Source organism: Dendropsophus ebraccatus, chromosome 10, assembly GCF_027789765.1.
Source record: "Dendropsophus ebraccatus isolate aDenEbr1 chromosome 10, aDenEbr1.pat, whole genome shotgun sequence".
Lineage (NCBI taxonomy): Eukaryota > Metazoa > Chordata > Amphibia > Anura > Hylidae > Dendropsophus > Dendropsophus ebraccatus.
The window spans coordinates 98894559-98906475 of record NC_091463.1 but is presented as its reverse complement, the minus strand read 5'-3'; positions in this window follow the sequence as shown (position 1 = coordinate 98906475).

Sequence of the window (11917 nt, the reverse complement as noted above, 5' to 3'; positions counted from 1 at the left end):
TGCATGAGCTGTACAGTGATATTCAAGTAACGCAAAGTTGTCCAATGTGTCTTGGTTAGATCTGATAAATTTGACTCCATCTTCTCCAGTTACCAGGAGTTCATTGTTATATTGGAGCGGAGATGCCATTGACCAATTATAGTGATATTGCATTAATGGGGCACTCCGACTAATTTTTTTCTTTTTTCCTTTCAAATAAACTAGTGTCAGACAGTTATATAGATTCGTAATTCTACTTCTATTAAAAATCTCCATTCTTCCAGTACTTATCAGCTGCTGTATGTCCTGCAGGAAGTGGTGTATTGTCTCCAGTCTGACACAGTGCTCTCTGCTGCCACCTCTGTCCATGTCAGGAACTGTCCAGAGCAGCAGCAAATCCCCATAGAAAACCTCTCCTGCTCTGGACAGTTCCTGACATGGACAGAGGTGGCAGCAGAGAGCATTGTGTCAGACTGGAAAGAATACACCACTTCCTGCAGGACATACAGCAGCTTATAAGTACTGGAAGACTGGATACATTTTTTAAATAGGAGTAAATTACAATCTGTGTTATGTTCTGGCACCAGCTGATTAGTGAACTACTTAGTTTTCCTTCGGAGTACCCTTTTCACTGTTCCATCTTGGCCTCTCTCTGCTGATGGGATTGTGTTTCATGTGCTGGGCAGCAGATAAAACAGAATTGGCAAGCAGCAGATCTGTGAGGAGATGTGAGTGATAACAGCACTATGGTATTCCTAGTAATAACAGCATGCGGGCAGCTATTAAAAGAAGCAGACCTTTAATTAACCCCGGGATGTCTGTCCCTTCAGAGTGTGAGCCCCGGCCATGTTACAGGTTTCCTGACTGATATTCAAGTGGTTAAAAGGGGTAGTCCAGTCAACCATAACTTTTGATATGTTGCTGCCCATGGTGAGACTAACAATTCCTTCCATACTTCTTATTATCTACTCAGTCTCCTTCCCCCAGTTCTCAACTGCTGCTTTCTGTTGAAGACACACAAATCTGTGCATGAGGAACTGTCCAGAGCAGGAGAGGTTTTCTATGGGGATTTGCTGCTGCTCTGGACAGTTCCTGACATGGACAGAGGTGGCAGCAGAGAGCACTGGGTCAGACTGGGGAGAATACACCACTTCCTGCAGGACATACAGCAGCTGATAAGTACTGGAAGTCTGGAGATTTTTCAATAGTAATTTACATATTTCTATAACTTTCTGGCACACGTACCCCTTTCAGACTGGGGAGAATACACCACTTCCTGCAGGTCATACAGCAGCTGATAAGTACTGGAAGTCTGGAGATTTTTCAATAGTAATTTACATATTTCTATAACTTTCTGGCACACGTACCCCTTTCAGACTGGGGAGAATACACCACTTCCTGCAGGTCATACAGCAGCTGATAAGTACTGGAAGTCTGGAGATTTTTCAATAGTAATTTACATATTTCTATAACTTTCTGGCACACGTACCCCTTTCAGATAAGAGCTATGTATGGGAATTAACCTTATGTTCAGAGAGGATACATCATATAGGCAGCAGATAAGTAGCCGGATCCCAATGATATGACTGGTGCTCCGGAGCTCTGGATAAGACATATGGGCTCTGGACAGGGAACCCTCCCGTTCCACACCAGACCATCAGATGTTGTCCTTGGTATAGTGCGGATCCATGATAAGGCCAGTGCTCTATGGACAGCCCGGCTTCCATCGCTCTGTCCCTGCACTCAGCCGCCATCACAATGCATAAAGAATTTAATTAAACCATCAGCTCTGCTACATCGTAACTCAGGAAACCAAATTATATATCTCCATTCCTTCCAAATCCGGCAGAAGCCAATGGCCGGAGCCGCCAAGGGTTAACACCTCGCGCAATTCCGCTTGTCATCCGCTCGTTCATAACCCGGCGCCGGCGAATTATATCATCAATTCTTTCTCATACATTACAACAAAACGATGTGAAGCCGACGTATTGTCCGAGGCTTCAAGTGCTGCAATCTCCACACAAAGCGCCGGGCGGAATGAGAAAAATGACAATGCGCGCCTGTTTCCTAGGGAAATAAACGCAATTTTCCTCATCCAGTTAACAAGTCTTTTTCATAAGATCTTAATTAGTTTTTCGGCGGCATTACTGCCGCTAATGGTCATTTCTCTTCCGCTCCAACTATAAAATGATATTTTGACATGTGCAGTGATAGCAATTTTACTCGGCAGTTTTTCCAAATTGCAAAGATCGGAGAATATTCTTTTGGGAAAAATTAGTTTAAGCTCCATCTGCAGAAAATATGACTATATCATGAGCTGTACGCACCGCCATCCGCCACCGCATACATTGTGTCCAACGCCGCACATCACAGGACGCCCAGCCCGACTAATAGAGGATAGAGACCCTGATTATCATATATATTATATACCACTAATCATATATTACACTGCTAACCTTATATAGTGTATACTGACAATCATATATATATATATATATATATACTGCTAACCTTATACAGTATATACTGCTAACCTTATGTAGTATATACTGCGCTATATATATATATATATATATATATATATATATATATATAATCATACTTAGTATATACTGCCAATTATATATAATACTGATATAATATATATATATATATATATATATATATATATATATATATATATACACACACACACACACACACACATATACACTGATTACTATATATAGTATATACTGCCAAATATATATATACAGAGTGGTCCATGTATCCACTGTTTAAAAGTCCATAACTTGCAAACTAATTGACGGAATTGTCTCATATTTGGTAGTGTACTGGTTTGTACTTCCGGCAGTCACCACACAAGCGTTGTATTGTTTTGTCAGATGACAGTCGCCGGATAGTCTGTGTTGTGTTCGTAGTTGCACCTAGTTACTCGAGTAATCATGGCTGGCGCAAGGCTTACATTCGATGAAAGGAAGTCAGTTTTGAAGTGGTATTTTAAGTACGAAAACATTAATGAGGTTCAACGGCAATGGCGAAATGAGTATCAAACAGAGCCACCGACACGTTTAACGATTCGTCTCATTCTAAACAAATTTGAAGCCGAATAACAGTAACAAGTCCAGCTAACTCCTGTCATGTGTTACAACAATTCACTCGCTCACCACAGACGTCTTTGAGACAGTGTGTCCGTGAAACTGGAGTGAGTCGCTCAAGTGTTCGGCGAATTTTGAAGACAGCAAAGTGCTACATCTCACGATTGCTACACGCAATAAACGAGGACGACCCAGACCGTAGACTGGAGCACTGCGAGTGGTTTAACAACATGGTGCGCAACGATGACGAGTTTGCAGAGATGATTGTGTGGTCTGATGAGGCACAGTTCAAACTCAATGGAACAGTAAATCGCCACAATTGCATCTACTGGGCCGACGAAAATCCGAACGTCCATGTCGACAAAGCTGTGAATTTGCCAGGAGTAAATGTGTGGTGTGGGTTGTCGTACCGGGGCTTGATTGGGCCGTTCTTCTTTGAGGGCACAGTTACCGGTGAGCAGGGCTGTATGCTGCTGCTGCCCTAGGCACTAAACCTAAAGACGCCCCATCTTGGGGAGTGTGGGGGAGAGTGGTTTTGGAATCACATTTTTCATGGTTTTTAACTGCTTGAAACATAAGCAAATTTCCACATTGAATCAATGATTAGAGCGTCTGCATATTGTCTGAAGGAATTCTCACCACAGGATTGGTAGGTGATAGCTCCAGGCGTCACATTTACCATTGCCACACCAGACCTGACCAATACCACCATAACCCCCCTCCCCCCTCAAAAAGTCACCAGATTTACTGGCAAGTCTGCACTGGAGGTGGTAGATTCAAAAAATAAAAACCAAAAAAAAGTTTGTTTTCTTCCTCCTGCTCCCTGATGCTGCCCCCCTGAAAGGTGCTGCCCTAGGCACCGGACCATGGGTGCCTAGTGGTAAATACAGCCCTGCCGGTGAGGTGTACCTTCATAAGCTCCAGACATCCATTTTACCTGCCATCCAAGACCTGTCTGGAGACGGAAGATTTTACTTTTAACAAGATGGTGCCCCAGCCCACTACCAACATCGTGTTAGGGCGTATCTCAACGAAAATCTACCAGGAAGATGGATAGGCCGTAGAGGTGCTGTGGAGTATCCACCACGTTCCCCAGACTTAACTTTTACCTGTGGGGAACACTAAAGGACGTCGTTTATCGACAAAAGCCAAGCAGAATCCATCGTACATTCATGTGCAAATATCAAACTGAACACAATGCAGTCAGTAGTTCGTGCTGCAGTTCGGCGGCATTGCTTGTGTGTGGATGTGAATGGTGACCATTTCGAACACCTACAGTGATAGCTTTAAGGCTACACTTTCACCAAATATGAGACAACTCCATCAATTAGTTTGCAAGTTATGGACTTTTAAACAGTGGATACATTTTTTGGGACCACTCTGTGTGTGTGTATATATAACTATATATATATATATATATATATATATATATATATATATATATATATATATAGATAGATAGATAGATAGATAGATAGATAGATAGAGATACACACTCACCGGCCACTTTATTAGGTACACCCTGCTAGTAACGGGTTGGACCCCCTTTTGCCTTCAGAACTGCCTCAATTCTTGGTGGCATAGATACAACAAGGTGCTGGAAGCTTCCTCAGAGATTTTGGTCCATATTGACATGATGGCATCACACAGTTGCCGCAGATTTGTCGGCCGCACATCCAAGATGCGAATCTCCCGTTCCACCACATCCCAAAGATGCTCTATTGGATTGAGATCTGGTGACTGTGGAGGCCATTGGAGTACAGTGACCTCATTGTCATGTTCAAGAAACCAGTCTGAGATGATTCTAGCTTTATGACATGGCGCATTATCCTGCTGAAAGTAGCCATCAGATGTTGGGTCCATTGTGGTCATAAAGGGATGGACATGGTCAGCAACAATACTCAGGTAGGCTGTGGCGTTGCAACGATGCTCAATTGGTACCAAGGGGCCCAAAGAGTGCCAAGAAAATATTCCCCACACCATGACACCACCACCACCAGCCTGAACCGTTGATACAAGGCAGGATGGATCCATGCTTTCATGTTGTTGACGCCAAATTCTCACCCTACCATCCGAATGTCGCAGCAGAAATCGAGACTCATCAGACCAGGCAACGTTTTTCCAATTTTCTACTGTCCAATTTCGATGAGCTTGTGCAAATTGTAGCCTCAGTTTCCTGTTCTTAGCTGAGCGGAGTGGCACCCGGTGTGGTCTTCTGCTGCTGTAACCCATCTGCCTCAAAGTTGGCCGTACTGTGCGCTCAGAGATGCTCTTCTGCCGACCTTGGTTGTAACGGTTGGCTATTTGAGTCACTGTTGCCTTTCTATCAGCTCGAACCAGTCTGCCCATTCTCCTCTGACCTCTGGCATCAACAAGGCATTTCCGCCCACAGAACTGCCGCTCACTGGATGTTTTTTCTTTTTCGGACCATTCTCTGTAAACCCTAGAGATGGTTGTGGGTGAAAAACCCAGTAGATCAGCAGTTTCTGAAATACTCAGACCAGCCCTTCTGGCACCAACAACCATGCCACGTTCAAAGGCCTCAAATCACCTTTCTTCCCCATACTGATGCTCGGTTTGAACTGCAGGAGATTGTCTTGACCATGTCTACATGCCTAAATGCACTGAGTTGCCGCCATGTCATTGGCTGATTAGAAATTAAGTGGTAATGTGCAGTTGGACAGGTGTACCTGATAAAGTGGCTGGTGAGTGTATATAATATTATATATATATATATATATATATATATATATATATATATATATATACACACACACATACATACATACATACACACACACTGCTAACTATATATTATATATTGCTAAACAAACTTGTTACTTTGGGTTTAATACAAACTATAATAATGTTCCGTTAGGGCAGCAGATTCGATGGCGCAGATTTGAAGTTGCAGATTCAATGCAAAGTAACTCTGGGCCATCAAATCTGCTGCAGATCCTGTACATGTGAGCGCACCTTTCTCTGACATACGCTCTCCTCATACCTGTGTATACCATTATACCGCATAGAAATGTCATTAAAAATGGAGGCACTTCACAAATACATAAAATTATTTATTTATCATGTGCTGATCAAGTTACATCCTATATTATAATCCAGAGCTGCACTCACTATTCTGCTGGTGGGGTCACTGTGTACATACATTACATTACTGATCCTGAGTTACATCCTGTATTATACTCCAGAGCTGCACTCACTATTCTGCTGGTGGGGTCACTGTGTAAATACATTACATTACTGATCCTGAGTTACATCCTGTATTATACTGCAGAGCTGCACTCACTATTCTGCTGGTGGGGTCACTGTGTACATACATTACATTACTGATCCTGAGTTACATCCTGTATTATACTCCAGAGCTGCACTCACTATTCTGCTGGTGGGGTCACTGTGTACATACATTACATTACTGATCCTGTACTGATCCTGAGTTACATCCTGTATTATACCCCAGAGCTGCACTCACAATTCTGCTGGTGGGGTCACTGTGTAAATACATTACATTACTGATCCTGAGTTACATCCTGTATTATACTGCAGAGCTGCACTCACTATTCTGCTGGTGGGGTCACTGTGTACATACATTACATTACTGATCCTGAGTTACATCCTGTATTATACTCCAGAGCTGCACTCACTATTCTGCTGGTGGGGTCACTGTGTACATACATTACATTACTGATCCTGAGTTACATCCTGTATTATACTCCAGAGCTGCACTCACTATTCTGCTGGTGGGGTCACTGTGTACATACATTACTGATCCTGTACTGATCCTGAGTTACATCCTGTATTATACTTGTCAAAATAGGAAAACATACAGCAAAACAACACTGTGGACATATTTTAAAAATACAGAGATGTGAGATAGGATAGATAGGAGATAGATAGATAGATAGATAGATAGATAGATAGATAGATAGATAGGAGATAGGAGATAGATAGATAGGAGATAGATAGATGATAGATAGTAGATAGATAGATAGATAGATAGATAGATAGATAGATAGATAGATAGATAGGAGATAGATAGATAGGAGATAGATAGATAGGAGATAGATAGATAGATAGGAGATAGATAATAGATAGGAGATAGATAATAGATAGGAGATAGATAATAGATAGGAGATAGATAATAGATAGGAGATAGATAATAGATAGGAGATAGATAGGAGATAGGAGATAGGAGATAGATAGATAGATAGATAGATAGATAGATAGATAGAAGATAGATAGATAGGAGATAGATAGATAGATAGGAGATAGATAATAGATAGGAGATAGATAGGATAGGAGATAGATAGATAGATAGATAGATAGATAGATAGATAGATAGATAGATAGATAGATAGATAGATAGATAGGAGATAGATAGATAGGAGATAGATAGATAGGAGATAGATAGATAGGAGATAGATAATAGATAGGAGATAGATAATAGATAGGAGATAGATAATAGATAGGAGATAGATAATAGATAGGAGATAGATAATAGATAGGAGATAGATAGGAGATAGATAGGAGATAGGAGATAGATAGATAGATAGAAGATAGATAGATAGGAGATAGATAGATAGATAGATAGATAGATAGATAGATAGATAGATAGATAGATAGAAGATAGATAGATAGATAGATAGATAGATAGATAGATAGGAGATAGATAGATAGATAGATAGATAGATAGATAGATAGATAGATAGATAGGGATAGGAGATAGATAGATAGATAGATAGATAGGAGATAGATAGATAGATAGATAGATAGATAGGAGATAGATAGATAGATAGATAGGAGATCTCTGCATACCAGTATAAATGAATAGCCCTACAGCCTCTCTCAGCCGGTTACGATATATATTTGCGGCACTCACTTTAATGGCCACTGCTTCAGCATCTGTCTAAATAGCTCTTATCCGTTTTCATTACAAAATCTTTATCCTGTAACAAGCCAATTTCTTCTCCTTTTGTACTGAAGGAAAAAGTTATTTTACTGGTGAGAAACTAAAACCTGTGTGAATTTTATCTGCGCTTCCCAAGGAGTGAGGGAAGGAAACCGCCGCCGCCCAATTAACAAGGAGGGGAGAGTCAGGGCAAAATCAATGCCAATCAACAAGTGGGAGCGCTTGCTGGGGACACCGCCACTGCAGAGAAGACTTAACAGGCGGAGCGCCATGAACCTTCTCAACCCTGCCCTTTTATTTCGGGAGTTTTTCATCACACACATCTCGTCTCGTCTTGTCGTACCAAGCTTTGTTCTTTCCAGTCGGTTTTTAAAAAGTAATGGAGAAAGACCTCGTATAAACTTGTGTAAAATCCACTCTCCCTTAATTTCACATAAAAATTGAACGGCTCCATCTGGTGTCTCGGTATTTTTAGACAGTAGACATGCCAGGAGTCTTGTATAAAGCCGGCGAACAGACGGACGCTCTTCAAGTGACTACTCCTCTTCATAATAAGTCGTGAAGCATCGGCTTTGGTCTCGTCTTGTTTACAGATTGAGGGTGCCATATACTGGAGAGGGACAAACTTTCCCATCAAACTTTTTAGCGTTGCGTATTGCCATCTTCTCCTACGAGTTCCCTCACACGGCCCAGAATGAGGGGGGGTTGCATTTTTTGAGCATTTTTTTTTTTACTTTACTTTAACTGTGAATGAATTTATTTTTTTTGTGGTTTAGGCGTTTTTTGTGCGGAACTTTTTTTCCCTTTGCCATCACATGACCAACTGCTGGGCCACAAAAGGTGACAAAAAACACCAGGAAAAAAAAAAACTGTTACACACAGCAATGGCGTTTTTTTGAGACAACCAGAACAATCCCATTGAAATCTACGGTAGACAAAACCCCACAATGTGACTGCCAAAGAGCCTTAAAAACGGCAAATAGGAGATAAGAATGCCTCCCCCCCCCAAAAAAGAAAAAAAAGAAAAGAAAGAAGAAAAACACCAGGGGGCGACATTTATGAAGGTCCCGCCCAAGGCGCACGCCAGGAAGAAGGCGCAGAATTGCCCCTTCTCCCTGACGTATGTCTGCCGTATGCCCCGCTCGCCCAATGGGTGGGCAGGGGGAGCTGACCACCCATTGGTAGTATTGGTATGCTGGTTGCAGGTTCCACTGAAGCTGGATTCACTAAGCAGTGTGCCGGTCTTCCTAAAACCCCCTCTATGTGTGCAAGCCAGATGACAACCTTCCATTGACCTCCAGCTGACATCTGGCCTCTGGTGTTTTTCTGAGATTTTAAGGCAGTGAGAAACCGGCCTAAGAAAGGAGATGAGGCTTTATTTTTAGAGTTTTACAAGTGACTCTGAGATCTTGGGTTCATGGTGGGAAACCCTTGATCCGGTATAGGATGAAGAGAGTAGATGCTTTGCTTCTTCTGGGCTTTTCTTTACTTCCTCCACATGTGGCCTTTAGGACTATCGAAAGTGGAGTTGATGGGAAACAATTAGACTTGAACGTGACTTGAGCATGCTAGGGACAGAGCCCTCTGCATATGAATACCGGTGGTTAAAAAAGGTGGATGCCGCCCTAGGGAGTCCTGGAGAACATGGATACAGTCTTTGGCCTACGATTGAAAACATGGATACAAGGACTCCCCATTTCTTCAGCCATCGGTATTCAAATGCCGAATAGTCCAAGACGAACATTGATTTGTAAAAAAACCAAATATACAAAAAAAATTAGTTTGGAGTAACCCTTTAAATGTAAACCAACAGTTGAATAACAGATGAAAAAAACAGATGTATTTGCGTGCACCCATTTTGATCCATTTTTCCATTCTTTCATTAAAAAAAAGGATCAAAACACGTCTTTTTTTACATACACAAAAACGTGGTTGACCATGTTTGTGTGTAAGGTAAAGAAAAAAAAAAAGTATCAAAACGTCTGCACACAAATATAAAAAAAAAAAAAACTAAAATAATCACAGTGTGAGCCCAGCCTAGGCCAATATTACACTATCCTATGGAAAGGAGCAAACAAATGCTGGTCAGCTATCTCAACGCTCGTGCGCAGAACCTTTACAAGGCCCAATCAATCCCATTGGCTGCACATCCGCTGTTCGGATCCGATCGCTGATCCCACTGATCAATGGCCCTTTAATAAATAATAATGACCGGGAATAGGTATTTTTAGTAACATGTGATACTTGGGCCTTTAACATGGAAGAAGAATTGGACCATTTTAGTAAATTCCATTGAACCACGTGCGGTACGTCCCACAGAGAGATGTATCTAAATCTTTTTGAGCTCAGATTTATGATAGAACCTTCCAGTCCCAGCCGGCAGAGCTTCCTCCTTTGATATCTATCACTTAAGAGGAAGAACTCCCCTACCTATTCACCTTTAGTTTAGCTCACTATCGTCTAGAGATCAAACTCCAGTACAATGTATCCGAGCTCCGGCGCTACTTCTTAGATATCTAAGACTCGGGAACATTACAGGGACTTCACTTTTATCACCAACAAGTAGTCAGACGTCACCGCCAAGATGAAAAGAAATACAAAAACTATTTCTGCTCTCTTGAAGGGTAAAATTGTCGACAAGCTTTCCAACAATCCTCGGACAACTTTGCCGCTTTCCATACAGAGATTTTAATACGTTTTCCATCCATTTTTATTACTCCCTCCGGCTAAAGATTTACTGTATTGTAGTTCAAAGACACAGCCAAAACTTTTCTTATGCCGACTTTCATTTTGTGTCAAACATTTATAAGAGTCTCGATAGGATGTAACATAAAGGTTGGGACAGCGTCTGGTGGGAATCCGGAATTTGTTCGTTCTAACAATTATAAGAAGTGAAACGATACAAATGTGGGGGATGAAGTCATAATAATGGAATCCCTTCAAGGGATATTTACTATGGACAACCCCTACTTGTTAGAAGACATGGTGACACTAAGCTGGTGAAGTGTCGGCTGACTTCAATCCCCAGTGATCGTCTGTCTGTGAGTACACAGTCACTTCCCTGCAGCGCCACCACAGGAGAAGAGAAGCATTACACTGTGCCCAATCAGATCAATGGGATGATAGGTAGGGCCTGGGAGGACCCATCCTAAGTTACTTGTGTGCTGTAGCGGGCTGTCCCCTAGTGAGCATGGTGTCTTTTGGCAGTTTGTCCCTGCAGTGGATTATGCACAATCTCAGGTCTCAAACTATAATGAAGAGTCAAACAGGGGTTGTTTGTGCCACACTCCGTCTCACCACTCCTTCCTCCTCTTCAAGAATAATTTCTGCTGCTCAGACTTCTGCCTGCTCATCTGTCAGACAGCGTCTCTGCTGCCCGGTCTCCTGCTCGCTCAGCTGTCAGACAGTGTCTCTGCTGCCCGGTCTCCTGCTCGCTCAGCTGTCAGACAGTGTCTCTGCTGCCCGGCCTCCTTCTCGCTCAGCTGTCAGACAGTGTCTCTGCTGCCCGGCCTCCTTCTCGCTCATCTGTCAGACAGTGTCTCTGCTGCCCGGCCTCCTTCTCGCTCATCTGTCAGACAGTGTCTCTGCTGCCCGGCCTCCTTCTCGCTCATCTCTCAGACAGTGTCTCTGCTGCCCAGCCTCCTTCTCGCTCATCTGTCAGACAGTGTCTCTGCTGCCCGTCTCCTTCTCGCTCAGCTGTCAGACAGTGTCTCTGCTGCCCGGCCTCCTTCTCGCTCAGCTGTCAGACAGTGTCTCTGCTGCCCGGCCTCCTTCTCGCTCATCTGTCAGACAGTGTCTCTGCTGCCCAGCCTCCTTCTCGCTCATCTGTCAGACAGTGTCTCTGCTGCCCGGTCTCCTGCTCGCTCAGCTATCAGACAGTGTCTCTGCTGCCCGGCCTCCTTCTCGCTCATCTGTC